Source organism: Falco biarmicus, chromosome 3 (assembly GCF_023638135.1).
Source record: "Falco biarmicus isolate bFalBia1 chromosome 3, bFalBia1.pri, whole genome shotgun sequence".
NCBI classification, from domain to species: domain Eukaryota; kingdom Metazoa; phylum Chordata; class Aves; order Falconiformes; family Falconidae; genus Falco; species Falco biarmicus.
The window spans coordinates 85498670-85515643 of NC_079290.1; the positions used below are offsets into that span (position 1 = coordinate 85498670).

Sequence of the window (16974 nt, forward strand, 5' to 3'; positions counted from 1 at the left end):
GTCACTTAGTTGTAAAAATCTTTGGGATGCTGGTACATTGAATTCTATCATTCTATAAAGTTCACCTTAAGAGCAGAAAAGGTTCAGGAAAGTGTAGCAAGCTTCATCAGAGATCTGGACCTGTTTCCCTATGAGCAACAGTTAGACACACCAGAACTCTTCAGCCTGGAAAAAATGTTAGGAAGAGGACTTGCTTCAAGGTCAGCTGTGATTCACACTAGAATTAGCTTTTTGATAGGGTATTTTTACTTTTCCCAAATCACAGTTTTGATTTCCTGCATGGTCCCATACACCAATATTTTTGCTGCAGTCTTTGAATTGTAAAACTGTGTCCCTGTTTCATAGACCCAGAACGACTGATGTTGGAAAGGACCTCTGGAGGTCATCTGGTCCAGTCCCTTTTCTCAAGCAGGGCCAGTTTCCAAGAGCCATGTCCAGACATCGCAAGGATGAAGGTTCCACAGTTTCTCTGGGCAACCTGTGCCAGTGCTCAGTCACTCGCACAGTGGAAATATTTCCTGATGTTCAGAGGGAACCACCTGTGTCACGTTTTGTGCCCGTTGCGTCTGGCCCTGGGGACAACTAAAAAGAATAAGCTCCATCTTCTTTGCACCCTCCCTTCATGTATTCATATACAGTGGTAGGATACCTCCTGATACTTTCCTTCTCCAGGCTGAACAGCTCTCTCAGCCTTTCCTCATAGGAGGTATGCTCCAGCCCCTTGTCATCTTTATGACCCCTTTTTGCTGGACTCTTTCCAGTATGTCCGTGTCTCATACTGGAGAGCCCAGCACTGGGCACAGAAAACTACAGGAAAACACTGCTGAAGCCCGGGTTTGAACCAGGGACCTTTAGATCTTCAGTCTAACGCTCTCCCAGCTGAGCTACTTCAGCTCTGCTGCAGGACAGTTTTTCACATAACTTGTTGGAAGATAATGAACGCTCAGACTTGCACCATTCAGACTGGTTCTGTGGACACTTGACTCTTATCCTGTCACTGGGGACCACTGAAAAGAGCCTGACTCAGTCTTCTCTACACCCTCCCTTCAGGTACTAATGTACATTGATGAGATTGCCCTCTCTAGGCGTTCCAAGGGACTCTGTGCATGGCTGAACTACAAAGGGTTTCAGAAGCAATGAGAGAAGTGCAGGAAGTGAGTTTCATCAGGAAGTGTTACACACAGGTTGCCCTAAAACCTTTCTTCTTCCCCAGTTTGAGAAGTCTAATTTACAGATTGCTAGCAGCTGGGAGAACACAGCAGAGACACTTTTCTGTGATCTTCTTCTTGACATTATAGTTGTTTCCCCTGACTTCACTACGGTCCCAGCTTCCCTTCCTAGTCTGCTGTGGAGAAGCAGTGCCCCTACAAATGAAGCAGTCAGGGACTAGTGACACCCAGGGTAGGAAAACCCCTGAAAGCTTTGGGATTTGGGTAGAGTGTGACCCACCTATTGTTCTGCAGGCAACTGAACCATGACTTTCATCTCAAATACAATCCCACCATAAGAACTCCATCCCAGTTGCCTAAACGTACACATTCAGCACTATCTGCGATACCTTAGGCTATCCCAGCAGTTCCACAGCTCCTACTCCAGAGGACTGTAGGCTTTCTTCATGTCCCATCTCACATCTTTCAGCCCTGTGACTATGGCTTGAATGTTCTTGGGCTTCTTAAAAAGCAGCAGACACCTAGGAAAATAAATTGTGTTTTCCTAGGTCAGATCAACAGTCCATCTAGTCCAGTCCTCTATCTCTGAAAATGAGACAGGGAGACATTCCACAGGACATCATATAAGTGTGGTCCATCCCCCTTGTGCCATATTCATGAAGTTGGAAGGAACAACACTGAAGAGCTGGTCATTCAGCATCTGTCCCTGGATCTATCACCAATGTTTAAACACCTGACCCGACATCAACTACCAGAGACCAATAAGGTCAACAATTATCAAAGATCTTTGAAAGAGAATAGCTGTGGTGGATAAATACACAAGATAGGAATAATTCTTACAGCCACATTTTCACTGGTAACACCCCTCCAAGCAGGTTTTCTCAGAGACTGGACTAAGCTGTCACTCCATAAAGCACACATCATCCATGCTCTGTTGGCTCTAAGTGAGTGGGTGACATGGAGCCATCTGTAGGTTTTTCCTAGGAAAGGGAGATCTGCCAGGTCAACTTGTATGGAAGCCTGGATCACCTGTGATTTAGCTCTGCCCTTCCAGCTGTCCCATTTTTGCTTCACCAGCTTTCTCCTTGTCAAGCAAAGTGACTGCAGAAACCAAAGCACTTCTGTTTCTCACCAGCTTTTCTGAGACAGGAAGAAATGATCCCAACGTGGGAACTGTGCTATTTGACAACCCACTCTGCCTTGCTGGAAATACTCAAGCTTCATCTGGGTACAAAATTGCTCCTGAAAGATGAGCTACACTACCACTTTGCAAACACTAGCAGTGCTGGTGGAAATGATGAAGTGAAGGATCTGATAAAGAACAAGCCTTGAAGGAAGTGCTACATTGCAGTTAAATTAGAAATCTGAGAAGCTGACTTGGTGGGAAGCTGGCTTATTCAGATGGTGAAACATCACAACTGAAAGTCTATGAGTAAAGTCATCAGAAGGAAGACTTGTATTGCAGTTTAACATGTCATATGGAAGAAGCTGGAAGCTTAGACTTCTCCTCATTGAAAAGAAAGAAATTAAACTTACCCTTCTGGCTCAATTCAGACCTAAGGGCTGGAGCTCCATAGGCAGCTCTGCTATGGGGAGTGAATGAAGTAGAAGGAGTGAAGCTGGGATGACTGCTCTGACTGCCTGCTGGGCAGGTTAAAATTGAAGCTTTTAGTGGATGCTACTTTCCTGAGCAAGAGCTGTGGACACCTCTGCCTACCATGCACTTGTCCAGCTCAGTGTTGCACTGTGCAAATGCAGAGATTCAGGAAAACTGCTCTGACAGTCTATGCATGTCATGAAAAAGGCAGATAGCCTCCGTGGTCTCCTGCTGGAAAAATAACCTGTCACTGTGACACTTACTTCTCTCATTGAGACTGTCCCTGTTTCATCTCTCCTCCCATTTATACCAGACATTTTCTAATAGGTAGCCTTGCACTTCATCTTTGATTTTCTTCTAGTGGTTTCCTCAGGTCACTTCTGTGTCCAGGGGGTCTTCAGAGTGTGGGCTTCCCATACTCAAACCCCCATGTTGTTATCACTCCCCCTGCAAAATCTTCTGTTTCACAGAATCATAGAATTGTTTAGGTTGTAAAAGACCTTCAGGATTGAGTCCAACAGTTTCCTTCCTGCCTTCTCCCTCAGACATTTAATAAATTCCTCTCTCCGACCTCTGCCTCCTCTGGGCCACAATATCCTAGATGTCCCTAGTGACACTAGGACTGCAAGGCACACAGGTTGTAAAAAAGACCTTGGCCTTTCACTGGATGGAGAATCATAGAACTGTTTAGGTTGGAAAAGACCTTTAAGGTCAGCAAGTCTGACCATTAACTCAGCAGTGCTAAGCCCACCAGTAAACCACATTCCTAAGTGCCATGTCTACATGGCTTTTAAATGCCTCCAGGGATGGTGACTCAACCACTTCACTGGGCAGCATGTTGAAATGCTTGACAACCCTTTCAACAAAGGAATTCTTCCTAATATCCAATCGGAACCTCCTCTGGTGCAACTTGAGGCTCTTGTCCTATTTTTTGTTACTTGGGAGAAGATATCAACACCACTTCATTACAACCTTCTTTCAGGTAGTTGTAGACGGTGAGAAGGTCTCCCCTGAGCCTGCTTTTCTCCAGGCTGAACAACCCCATTTTCATTGATGTCTTGAATAATGTCTGTTTTGTTTTGGTGCCCCACCCCAGGTAGGAAGTGAAAAAAACCTAAGGAGTGGAAATGCGTAATAAAGCCACCTCTGCACAGGGAATTACTGTGTAAACCATGTTTATTCAGCCTGGAAAAAGAAAGGGTAAAAGGAAGGATATTATAGGGTCTAGAGAAGAGTCATTAAGGGTTGATTACTTGTTGAGTCTTCTGATGCAGGAACTAAGGGTTACCAGTTGAAATGAGCAAGTGTCAAACTCAGAATAAAGAAAAAGAAGCAGTTTCTTCACACAGCATCTAGTTATCTGTTATATCTGTTATAGATCCCCAAAGTGTAGAGATTTATGGAACAAAAAACTCCACGAGGAGTGTGCAAATATGAAACTATCTGCTTTGGTTCATGCAGTGCCTGAGCCACAAATCTCTGGAGATTAGGAGAGTATCTAGTGATATAACACGTCATTCTTTTTCTCTGTTATTATACTCTTCTACAGGTATTAACTCATGGAAAATGTTGCAGACTGGATTTTAAGTTAGATGTTCTTCTGTAGAGCTTCTCTGGCATCTACTTATACTCATACCCTGGCTTCTTGAGACGTCAGTAAAGTGTCAGCTTGTTAAACCATGTTGGCACAATGGCAAGAGTTGTGCTGGAGGTGTCATTTCATGCCGTCAACTGTTTGATCTACCACTCCTACACAGGTGTTTGAGGCTTTGGCCATGTCAAACAGATTATAGGAGATCCTTCTGTCCCCACTTTCCCTCCTGCCATTCTTCCAGTTTTCCTATCATTCAAGGTGGATCTACCTGAGCTTTTAAAAATATCCATCTGGCATCAGCCAGATGCAGCTTTCAAAAGTTATCACATTAATTCCACACAGAAAGCCACCACTGAATGCTTATCCCAACAGTGAGGTGCCTGGCCATGTTGAGAGGCATGAAGCTGGCCTTTGTGGGCCAGTGTGGGTTCACCACCCCTTGCTGAGTGCACTTTTTTTTTAATGGGGTTAAGGCAGATGGAGGTGCAGGAGAGGTGACCTTTTCTACCCAACTCAGCACATCAGATTTGTTACAAATTTTAGTTCATTGCAGACTTCCTTGCACCAAACTATGTCACTGATGGGATTTTGTCCTATTTCTCCACTCTTAATCCAGCTATCTGCACCAGGGGAGTGACAGACAACTGCAGGGTTGAGATGCTGTTGCTTTTCACATACTGACATGGGTCTGATGTGTCAAATAAAGCACATGTTCTTCCTTTAGGTTTCTTGAAATTTTTCTGTCTCATTACACTGAGTGGGCTTCTGGTTTACTTGAAAAGTGTTTCTAGCAATTATCTCTATTTTGTGCTCTCTGTTTTCTTTTTCTTTCTCCAGACTTTTCTGAAAATGATCTCATTAAGAACATGGAACAACTCCTGTTTCTGAAAAAGGTTCCTTGAGGTTTGCAAAGGTCTCCCAGCAGGAAGATTGCTTGTCTCCATTTTCCTTGCAGTTCAACAGACCCCCAAATGAGCCCATTAGCAAAAATGGACTGCTTGAAAAAAAAAAAATCTACAAAATATGCAACAGTAGCAGCAATAGCTCTGAAATGTAAGGCTCCAGTAGGCAACAAACTACATTTGCAAACCTCATCTTTGATGGCAGTTTAATATGTTGGAGAAAGAATGAGATGACGGCACAAAGGGGACTGTGGGTGCTACCTACTGCAATAGCTGTGAGGGGATGTGCTAAACAGGATGGAATATTGGGCCTGAGATAACTCAATTGTTGTTTTGGAGACATAAATGCATCTTTGAAAAACAAAGTTAATGAAGCCCCACTGCCAAACTATGCCTGTCATGTAGTCCTTCTACCTCCTTAAGTCTGATGTTTAAAAGATGCTGTGATTGTTAGCCAATTCTTTAGGCACGTGTATGTGTGCACGTGTGACTATGGGTTCTTTAGAATTTTGATTTAAGGTTTGGTTTTTAGGGATCCAAGCTGTGAATAACAGCACTGCTGTCCTTATGCACAGTATCCTTGTGCTTGAAACATGTACCTTGGACGGAGGGATGAGGGCTGTGGCCCTGCTGCTGCCTAAAAAAATTATCTGGATCTGGGTCAATATTTGCAGTCTCCCCTGTACTGAGATACCCACATACTGACTGGTAGGTAGACAGTGAGAGAAACCCCAGACCTGGTGTTTAAGTTCTCCCCAAGTCTGAATCACTCTTTTCTGAGAAAATTAACATTTTACTATTTGCTCTAGTGAGTCTTATACAAAGAGCGAGACCTGAGAGATCTCGGATGTATTTCACTCAGAGTGATGGTGGAATTTGGAAAAATGGAGGTCAGTGATCACCAAATTTCTGTTTCCAATCAGGCAAAGGAAGGTATTTGAGGCAGAACTTTGAGCTTCATGAGGGTACCTGTGCAGAAAAGGGAGGGACATGGTCATGTCCTTGGTTGTGTCCTGAGTGGACCCAGGTTGACCAGACAGCAGGAGAACGCCTGGTCTGAGAGTTTTATCTTGGCGCTAAGTACTGAGAGACACAAGTCTCAGAGTAAATTTGTTCTGTGCCAGTTACTGGATATTGCAATGTTACAGTTATGCTCAGCGTACAAGTCCTTTTGCTTTTCCCAGGCTTTATAACATTTGCAGATCCCTCTCTGCCTCCACAAACTGACAAAGCACTGTGCTTTACCCAGATCTTTCTTTCAGGATGGATCTCCCACTGCCATTTCAACCCATCAAAACTTTATTTTCAGAAGCATAAAACAAATGCATTCAGGAATTATGTTTTTAATAACTGTCAGCAGACCACAGCAATAAAATGGGTACTAAGAAAGCAGAAAAACAGTACCAAGAAAACCCTTGTAAAAATAACAGGTGCATTAAAGTGTGTAGGGGTATGTAGGTTTATTTAAGACAATAAAACACAAACCAGGTGGCACACTACCTCATTAGTAATCCACTTGTTCTTGCCAAACATGCTTTGGTGAGACTCCTTGAGAGGTTTCCCAGAAACTCATAAAATTAGTAGTAAACAACTCTTCTTGGAGGTTATGAAATATGTTCTGACTCTGCCTGGTATCCCAGCCCCCTTCTGAAGTTTTTCTCTGTTTTGCAAAGCATCCAGAAGTTACTGGGAGAAAAATAAGGGAACAAAAGAGAGGGAATAAGATGAGTATAGGCAGAATCCACGGTAATCAGCTTCACATTGAAAAGCATAAGAGTGATTGCTTGGACAGTGATGGTATCTTCATGTATAAATGGGTTTGTTACTTAACTTTGGTGATTCATGCTGTCAGGCACAGGGATGAGGCAGCTGCCAGATTTGATGCTGGGAAGGAATTTTCTCTCCCATAACAGATTGGCAAGGAATTTGCAAAGCTGAGGGGTCAATAAAAAGGGCCAGATACTGTTCTGATGAACATGTGGACAGGCAGGGGGAACATCCCAGAACACAAGAACAGCACTGCCATGTTCCTCCTCATGGTACCAAGCACGCCTCCAAAACCAGTGCACAACCCTTAAGCCCTTTCTCCCACACCACCAGTAGACTTGTAATCCACAAAGGTGGACTTTGGTGGTCTAGCCAAAGACTACTCTCCTGTTTCCTATGGATGAATACTGGAAGAATGGGTATTTTCTTATTTTTCACATTTTTCACATTATCTATTTAATCTATGTTTCTAAAAAATGCCTAACTGAAGCTACATAAGTCTTAGCTTTTAAGTGTTTGGGGTAGGGGTTTTTGTTTCATTTTGTGTTTTTTTGTTTTTAAAGACTGTCTAAAGAACATGTTCCAGATGCCTGGAAGGAAGAAAGGAAGCCAGAAAGAAAAAGACAACAAAGGAAAACAGTGGAGCTATTTAATTGAGATCATTTTAGTTGTTCTAAATGCCACAGGCAATTTGCACAAATATTTGGAGAGAGGAGATGAGGAAGTAAGAAGGAAAAAGTTCTGTGCTCGTCGTTCAGTCCCCACATTAAGGGGAGGAAGGTGTCCCTTCAGAGGTAGAGCAGGACCCTACCTAGCAGTTGTTGGGTAATTGCCTTCTGAGCCTTCACGGCCTCCCCTGCACTCTACCAGGCCACAACACAAGTTCATCCAGACCTAACAGGGCCTGATGGGGAAACCCTCCGTTTATGGGGCTGAGCAAAGAAATACGGCACTCGCAGGGTGGGTGAACAGGGATAGCCAGCCCGGGTGATGGGGGTGCACATCCCTTCTTCATCTGGACCCTTGTGTCTTAGATGAACCCCTGATGAGACACTTCTGGGTCAGGACAAGACGTGGTCACTCCTTGTGGGATCCGTATGCTTTGTGTGTGACTGAATACACATAAGCAGGGAGATGGTGTCAACTTTTCTGTGAGATATGGGATGCATGGCCCGGGCTATGTAATCCAAGATTTAAGACTGGCAGTCTGGCCTGATGGATGTTTGATCAGGTATTCAGAAGGGAGATGGCTAGTTAGCTACATGAAGGCTGGAGCTCTCCAGTTCTGAAGAAAACACAATTCAGAGAGGTGTTTTGAACGTGGTTTTCCAGGAAGGGCACCCTACCCTATAACTATTCTGGACAATGACATCCTCCTCATTAATAATGTAAGTGATAAATATGATTTTTAAGACGCACACACCCCAAACTACAGGTTTGACTAGAGGCTGATGTTCAGTCGGCTCCCTGCATGACTGCTGGCAGAAACATGGGGGTACCCTGATGAGATTGTGTTGCCCTCACAAGACTTGATGAACGTAAGTAGACAAATGATGCTTTTCACATGCATCCCATGCAAAACTTGGGGAGGGAGCTGGAAGATTTTGGAGACCAAACAATGGATAGGAAGAAGGGGTCTGCATGTGCTCATTCTGGGGGCCGTAAAGCTCTAAATCGTAGGGTTTCCCCCTCCTTCACAGACCCCCTGAGCATCACTTCAGAGAGCCTTCCTGGCTCTGAGCAAAGCAGCACTGCAGGGACTCTCTCCCCCTCCCTGATGCAGAGCCTGGGAAGGAGGAAAAGAAGCTATAAACCCTTTGGAGCAGGCACCACATTTGGGGAGCCATGCCCACAGCATCCATATTTTAGTAGTGCCCCGGGGGCACTGCCCTGGCCCATTTTCACCCCCTGCAAAGCTCACCCGGCAAGCTGCCTCCCTTCCCTGTTGGCGAGCAGATGGGGGAAAGGCAGGAGTGTGCAGCAAATCCGATCGCTGGTACCCACGCTGCTCATCCCTTTTGTCTGCCCCTCTCCCTGCTCCCACTCACTCCTTCTCCCCCACACCCCCACCCACCTCACTGTCTCATTCAGGGGTGGCTCAGGGCGCCTCGGGTATCCGAGGGGATGGATACCAACCTCTGCCCGGCTTCTCCTTACGGAACCCATTAACACGGAGCTGCTGCCTTTCCCTCCCCTTCCTCCCAGCGGCCAAGCCAGACGGCTGAAAAACAGAAAATGGGGGTGTGAGGTGGGAAATCCAGGACACTACGTCCTTCCCCACAGTGTGGGTTGGGGTTCTGCGGAGAAGGTCACTGGTGAGGCTCCCGTCTGTGCCAAGCTGTGAGAAACAGTGACAAACGGCAGAGAAACATCAGCTCAGCTGGCCAGATGCCCCTGCATCTCCCCCCCAGATCCTTCTCTCTTTCTGTTGCAACATTCCTGTCAGGACCCATGGAAAGCTAAATCCTATTGCGCTGTGAGAGCTGCCACCACCTCCCCAGCATCTGCTGGGCTGAAATCAGGAGCCCAGCAAGAGGGCAGCGCTGCCTGTCCCATCCCCGTAGCACTACAGCAGGATCAGCTCTCCCCAGGTCATGCCCTAGGGACATTAAAAAAAATATTTTTTCAATCCTTAGTAATCTTTCACTAAAATAAAGCATAAATAACCCTGGCTACAATTATAACCTCTGATATTTTTTCCCCTTTTTTTCTTTTTTCCCTTTTTTCTCACACCCCCCCCCCCCCCCCCCAACCCTCCCCCACCCTCCAGTCTTGGCCTTGCTAAAGTTGAACAGATCTGTGGGGACAAAATGTTCCCTTCTTAGCTGTCAGCTTCCCAGCTGGTACCAGCCCTATTGAAAGACAACCTCTACAAGGAGAAGGGAGATTGAGTAAATTCCTATGATCACATGGAAAGACACTAGCAAGGAGAAAACTGGTGTCAGAATCACTTCTGTCCCAGACGTATGCTTCTTAATTTTCTGTCTTTGAAGGGTGCCTCCTTCCCTGTCCTTGTCTTCCTCATGATGTCTTGGAGCAGACTGCACCTCATGTAGGACCTGCAGTCCCTGCCCCATGGACCTTCCAGGTCTCAAGCTTTAAATAGGTCTTACACATGGACCTTCACCTATTGGCTGCATGCTCACAAATACAGACCTTTCTCTGTGCAGAGATATGAAGCCTTTGCAGTGCTTTGTTCCATGGACCTGGCGATTTCCAGCCTGAGATCACCAAGCAGTTGTGACCAGTGGGGGGGTAGTGATGTACCAGTGGTTGTGGCACTGTGCTGAAGGTTGGTTGGTGGTTTTTTTGGTTGTTTTTTTTTGGGGGGGGGGGGAAGGGAAGCTTCTGGAGAGCTTTACACAGCAACTTACTCCCTAGCTCCTGCTAGTCCTGATCTAATATGTCTTTTAGTGATGTTTGGGGCCTCATACATTTGGAAAGAAGAAATTAGTACAGTCTGCTGCTTGCTTGTCACGTTCCTCGTTTTTCCCTGAGCTACCCTGCTGTCCCTAATTATCCATCTCTCCTTTACAGGGACTTAAATAATGGAAATGGAATAGCTGGTTGAATTAGGCTGGGATAAGGATGCTTCCCTTCAGAAATGACCTAACATTACCCTTTCCGTTATTAGTGATGCAGGCTCCCCATTACCGCGTGAGGCAGCTGCTCTGCTGTTATCTTGAGCTGAAGGGACACAACTCCTGCACTGACTCAAGCTGTGGCTCCCTGTGGCTAGGAGAGATTAGCAATGAAAAGCAAGGATGCTTAGGGGAAATCCTTTGTTAACAACGATGCTGGGGCGGGAGTGGGGTGGAGCATGGGGGGTGGGGCAGGGGGAACGGTACAGGGACAAAAAAAAGAAATAGCTTAGAAGAAGGAGAAGCAAAAAGGAAAAAGTTGAAAAATGTTAAATTGAGTCACCTTAATGCTACAATTGCTAAAAACAGGTGAACGGTGGCCTAGTTTACAGATTTATGGTGACAATGGTTGTGAGAACAGCTAGTTGAAAACTGACAGACATCAACATATAGAGCTCTGGAGAGACAGTTTTGGTTGGCAACAGCAGTCTCATGTCCCAGTGCATCTGTGGAAAGACCTTGTGTCCTTTTGGTGCCCTTTGTGATGCTTTCATGTAGCCCACTGCAAAGAGCCAGACACACATTCCTATTAAAAGAGAGGTAGAGCATCCCATACCCCATCACTGAAGGATGTTCATGGTCCATGGGCGAGGAAATCACTGTCCAAGCACTACAAGAAAGAAGTAAGTAAACAAACCACATCCACAAAATAAGTTATAATAATGCATTTAATGTTTCCTTTACTTTTAGGAATGTCCCAGCACTGAGCAGACCTGGGTTTAAACCCTAGTGCCAAATTAGCCAGAGCATGGCTTCAAACCTGCCTGGAATGTTGTCCAGAGACACCTGTGTGGCCAAATCCTAGCCAGGCTGGCATAGGCAGGTTTCAAAATGCCTTGGGATTTCAGTCTGAGTGGGGCAAATAAAGAATTTAGTGGGGGTTTATGCATGCCTGAAGAGAGAAAAGCTACCCATCTATTTGATAAGGCAATCCATGGTTCAGGCAGAGAAGAGGTTTTTTAGATGAACAGAAGACTAAACTTAGACATTTGCAGATGAAGGGATTTCAACCTGAAAACAGAAAAAATTCCTGCTTAGCATGTCCCCATTATGAATCTGGAGTTCTCTAACTCAGGCTGGGGGCATCAGCCAGAGGGAAGTAAATAGGGAATTTGAGAATGAGGTTAGCATGGAGGTGTTGACATAAACATGGCTTTTGTTGCTGTTGCACATTTTGGAGGTAACTACAATACCATGCACACAGACTTCTGCATCCCCGATAAATCCAGACCTGCTTTGTCTGAGCACTCCTTAGCTTCCCCTCAAGGGAACAGAGCTGTTGCCACTCACAGGAAGAGTAGGATGATGTAATTTGATGGGGAAAAGGGGCTGTGGTGGGACTGGGGCTGGCTGCTAACAACCACAACGAGGCAATATTTTCTATTATGGCCACAGGAATCTCCCATTGCTTCTTCCTCCCCACAGACCGTCAGGGAGTTTGCAGCTTGGAAATCTTCCCATGAGCCAGTCTAGCTTTGCTGATGGAAAACCAGGCTCCCACCACCCCTAATGCCTTTTCCATGTGCCCTAGTCCAGGAGAGAAAATTCACGTAGGTGCTAAGAAAGTGAAGGAGAGGCTTAATAACACAGCCTCACCCATGGGAACAATGTCATGTCTCTGAGGAACACGAGCAGGTAAGCTATGGGGCAGTCTGAACCACTCTCTCCCCATCATGTGAGTAGCTGGTACTGCCAAAGACATGCGGATGCCCATCTTTCCCCTGGCTCACCACATGATCAAGGGTATGGTTTGACAGCCTGGCAACCTGCCACCAAAAAAGACAATGTCCCATTTTCCCTGTGTGGCTGTGATCTCCCAGAGCTCCTCTACCATCACTGCTGGGCTCATCTCACACTGCCATAGGGGTGTTAACATGAAACCCAGACAGAAATGGCAAAGCAGAGCCAGGGCTTCAGGGGAGGGTGGGACTGGCTTTGTGGACTGCAGATAATCCTTAGATCAGCATGGGCACATCATCCTGACAGACGGAGAGAAGCACAGCTCTCCTGGACTGGTGGGACTCTGTCAGCCAAGCCACACCAGGAGATGAACCAGGGCTGTGCGCTTCACAGCCACCCCACTGCTTTTCCTGATTTAGCAGACCTGTGAGTTTCAGTTTTTACTGCTGAAGAGGAGTGAAAAAGCACTAAATTCAGAAACTTTTACTAGAACACTTAAAAGGGGCACCTTAAAGGGGGGCATATAGGGAAGAAACAAGCATGCGGCCAAACATGGGTCAGATTCAGCTTTCAGCCACATGGCAAATGAAATTCCATAAACCAGGTATGAATCAGGCCCTTCAACTTGGAGCTTGCTTGTTTTGCTAACAACAAATCTACTCTAACAATTTGTCAGTGATGTGCACAGGAGGAAAATGAAGTTCATTTGCAGAAGTCTTCCTATTTGTGTTGACCTCATGAGGGTCGTAACAGCCAACAGCAGAGTTCAAGTCCTTGCCATGAAAAATATTGATATCTCCTTTGACTTTCTTGATTTAGCCTCAGGCAGCTTTGAGGAGGCAAACACAGCACAAGGAGGCACTCATTAACATTTCCTCTGCCCAGTGAGGAAACGAAAATAACAAACATCCCATTAAATAAGGAAAAAAAAACCCTCTATAAAATGCAGAAGATATTTTTAGTCTGAAAACAAAACACTCTATCTTCCCCGCAAAGTAGCGCTTTTCAGATGAAAAGAAAAAAGGAGAGAACTTGCAGGCTCCTCCACACCAGAAGGAGTAGCATTAATAATAATAATAATAATAATAATAATGATCACTGTTAGTATTGATAGCGGGCTGCCCTCAGTTTCTCACTTCCTTCCCCATCCTCTCAGCAAGTGACGTGTGGGCCCCAGCCATGGAGGACAATGGGTGGCCAGGAACAATGCAGCCATTGACGTGAACCGTGTTTTGAATGTGAAACTCTGTGTTGTGAATGCCAGCTTCAATGCAATAAAGTGTTCCGGTGCTGGAGATGGATGAATAGAGACATACGGTGTAAATTAAATGTGTTATTCTTCTCCTATTTATTTTTTAAAAATAAATTAAAATGTCCAAAACCTTGGTTTCTCTTGATTTTTTTCCCCCTCCCTGAGGGTTTTGCTACCAAACAAATAACTGGCCAGCTTTGTCTGGTAACCTGTAGGACAATTGATAGAGATTGAAAAGGCATAGAGGCAGAAGGGAGGGATTCTGTTTTGTTTTGTGGGGTTGTTTTGGGGTTTTTTCCCTTTTATTTTTTCTTGTAGGAGGAGGAAGCAGTTCTGGAAGTATAAAGGAAAATTCTAGCACAGCAGACATATGATAACAGCAAATACCTTGCTCACAAGTAGAAAAAATAGTTCCTGCAAGAATGTGGAATTAATTGCATGCTGGACTTCAGACTTCTAACTTCAGGCACTTTATAGAGTCCTTGGTGAAAGACAGGGTTCTCCAGACAGTGATTCCGAGCAAGGAACGCAATGCACATTGCAGTGCGTAATTGGGAAGGGACCCTGGCATCACAGTAGGGTAATGCAGCATCTAGCAGAGCTCTTCCAAGCATAAGCCACTAAAAGACAGCACAACTAAGCTGCACCATAAACTTTCCCAAGCCCTGGGATCTCCCCCTTCTCACTCAACCACCAGGTTCATCTGGCTCACAGCTCAGGCTCAGCTCCAGGAAGTGGCATGTCTTGCCATAAGGTAGATCTGAGCAAAATGCTCATCCAGATGAGGTAGAAAAAGGACACTGACAGAAGAAAAGCAACCAAACCCCATCCAGTTTGCTCTAAGGCGAGGTGCAGCAAAAGCCTGCACCCTGAATGGCTGCAAGGACCGAGTGCCACATGTCCTCTGCAAAGTGCTGTTGTGACAGCACTGGGGAATGTGCCAGTGCTGGCTGCGACTCAGTGGCCCTTTCATCTGGTCCCTTCCCTGCAGTGGGGCTTTCTGTTGCTGCTCACTGCCATGCGCTCCTTTTGTCTGCCTGTAATTATTCTGTTGGCTTTTCATTTTTTCTTTTTTCATTTTTTTGGGGGTCTGATCCTGATCTACTGTGGTTTAAAAATGTTCAGGAAGCTCTAAACAGACAACCCACGCTGACACTATCCCTGCTGATCTACGAGATGTGGCTTTTGCTGTTTTCTCTCCCTTCCTTGTTCCTGCTCAGCTGTTTTGGAAGAAACTACCCCTGCTCACTGATTACCCTTTTTCTTCCTTCCTCGTACTCACTTCCCACCACCTTTACCGCTCTTCTTGCTCTCCCTCATTTCTTGGACCTCCTCCAGAGGACCACATGTGCTGCAGTCTTCTCCATCCATCCCTTTGTCAGCTCCTCTGAGGCTAGGCAGCTAATTTCAGCAGAAGTGTGGCTGCCTCTTTGTGAAGCCCTGGGGTAAAGTGACTGTGGCTATGACAGCCTCCTCCCCAGCCTGCCCAAGTCCATGGCTCTTGTCCTTCCATGCCCGTCTGTCTCTCTGTGCCCGGAAATTGTCTGTCTGCCTCAAATTGCCTCTCCCCCTCAGCTCCCAGTGCTCTACATCTCCCTCCTCCCTTTGCTTCCGGCTCCCCTCTCTCCTCCTCCTCTACCCACGCACCTTACTTTAATTAGAAATACAATGAAAATGCTTATCACTACATCTTAATCAGCAAGTCATTCCCCAGCAGGTCCAGAAGGAAAACCCCTGTTCCTCCTTGCCTATCCTGTCTCCCCCACCACCTCCACAGAAGAAGAGCACACAGATTAGGAGGAGAGCTCTGTGGAAAGGTTACTGAATGAGATGAACCTAGAGACCTGGACAAGCTGGACAAATGGACAAAAAAACCCCAACATTATTATATTTAATAAGGGCAAATTCTGTGCCTGAGAAGAAAGAGTCCCTGGCAGCAACTGGCTGGCAGAAATGGTCCTGGGGGTTCTGGGCGACAGTGGTCTGAGTAGGATCCAGCAGTGTTTCCTGGCAGCAAAAAAATTATCCTGGGCTGTGGGAGCATGAGTACAGTCAGGAGGTCAATGGCAGTGATTATCCCCCTCTACTCAGGATGTATTAGTCCATATGTAGCTGCTGCAGCCAGGTTTAGGCCACTTAGGACAAGACATTCATCAGCTGGAATGAGTTCAGCACTGGTCATTGAGATCGTCAGGGCTAGAGCACTTGCCTGGTGCCTGCTGTGGGGCCAGGGCTTGTCCAGTCTGGAGAAGCAATGGCTTTGGGAGGACCTAATAGCGGTCTCCTGCACCTGTGGGGAGTTTATCAAGGAAATAGAGCCAGGCTTTTCATAGAGCTGGCTGGTGAGAGGACAAGAGACTTTGGGTATAAATTAAAACAATTTTAATTACTTAATTTAAATAAACTAAAACACTCAGTCTAGGTGTAAGTAAAAAGGCTTTCCCTCTCAGGACAGTCATGCAGTGGAGCAGGTTTCTCAGAGAGGGTTGGGCAATCCCCATCCCTGGGGTTTTCAGTATCTGAAACCTGAACAACGTTGCCTGATCCAGTAGCTGAGTCAACTTAGAGTAGGAGATTGAGCTAGAAACCTCCTGAGGTCCCTTCCAGCCATGGCAATCCTGGGATCCTATGACCAGGTCTAAGTGCCAAATGAGGCCATTCAAAGTGCTGAATCCTTCCAGACTGAAAACTGAGGGAGAATGGAAAATGTCACGGGGTGGAAAGAGACAGATTTGGAGGAGTAGGTTTTATAGCCAGTTCATCCCAGGCTCTGGCATTTGATGGGACAAGCTGAAGTTGAAACCAGGCCACCTTGCAAAATTAAATCCAGTCTATAACCTGTCCCCACCCACGGGAAATCTCTCAAGGGCCATTTCTGGGGATCCTGCGTGAAAAGCTTTCTGAAAAATGTCTTTACACCAATCCAGAGATACAGTGAGTGCACAGTCTCTCCCAATTCATGTGATCTCTTACTGGCAATGCAGGTTTAAGGTGAACTTTGAGGTATAGAGATAGCAGCATAAAAGGCTCCAGATCTGTCCCAACCCCTCAGATGACTGGCATCATGATTTGACCCTTTCTAAACACAAACACGGATGCACAAAAATCCCATGCTTAGGAAGGCTGGGCGAAAGTGAAGAAGTAAGCAAGGCAGAGGGCATATTTCTCTGTCAGTGATATATATCACCATAATCATATATGTGTGGGATAAAATGGCATTGTGAGGGTCTGCTGAATCAGAAATCCTGCATTTAAACCCTCAGGCTTTTGTCTCTTTCCCCACTCACTGTCACTCCCCACCTTCAACCAACCATGCAGCCCTTCTACGTCAGCTTGCTGCTACCCTAAATAACCTTCCTGTCTCCTGAGAAT

General features: G+C 45.8%; 1 non-coding gene across 1 annotated transcript; it reads right to left on the reverse strand.

Moving 5' to 3' along the window:
• Positions 1–821: 821 nt before the first annotated feature.
• TRNAF-GAA (transfer RNA phenylalanine (anticodon GAA)) lies at positions 822–894 on the reverse strand. The gene has a single exon. It is a non-coding gene; the product is annotated as a tRNA-Phe (tRNA).
• Positions 895–16974: the final 16080 nt, after the last annotated feature.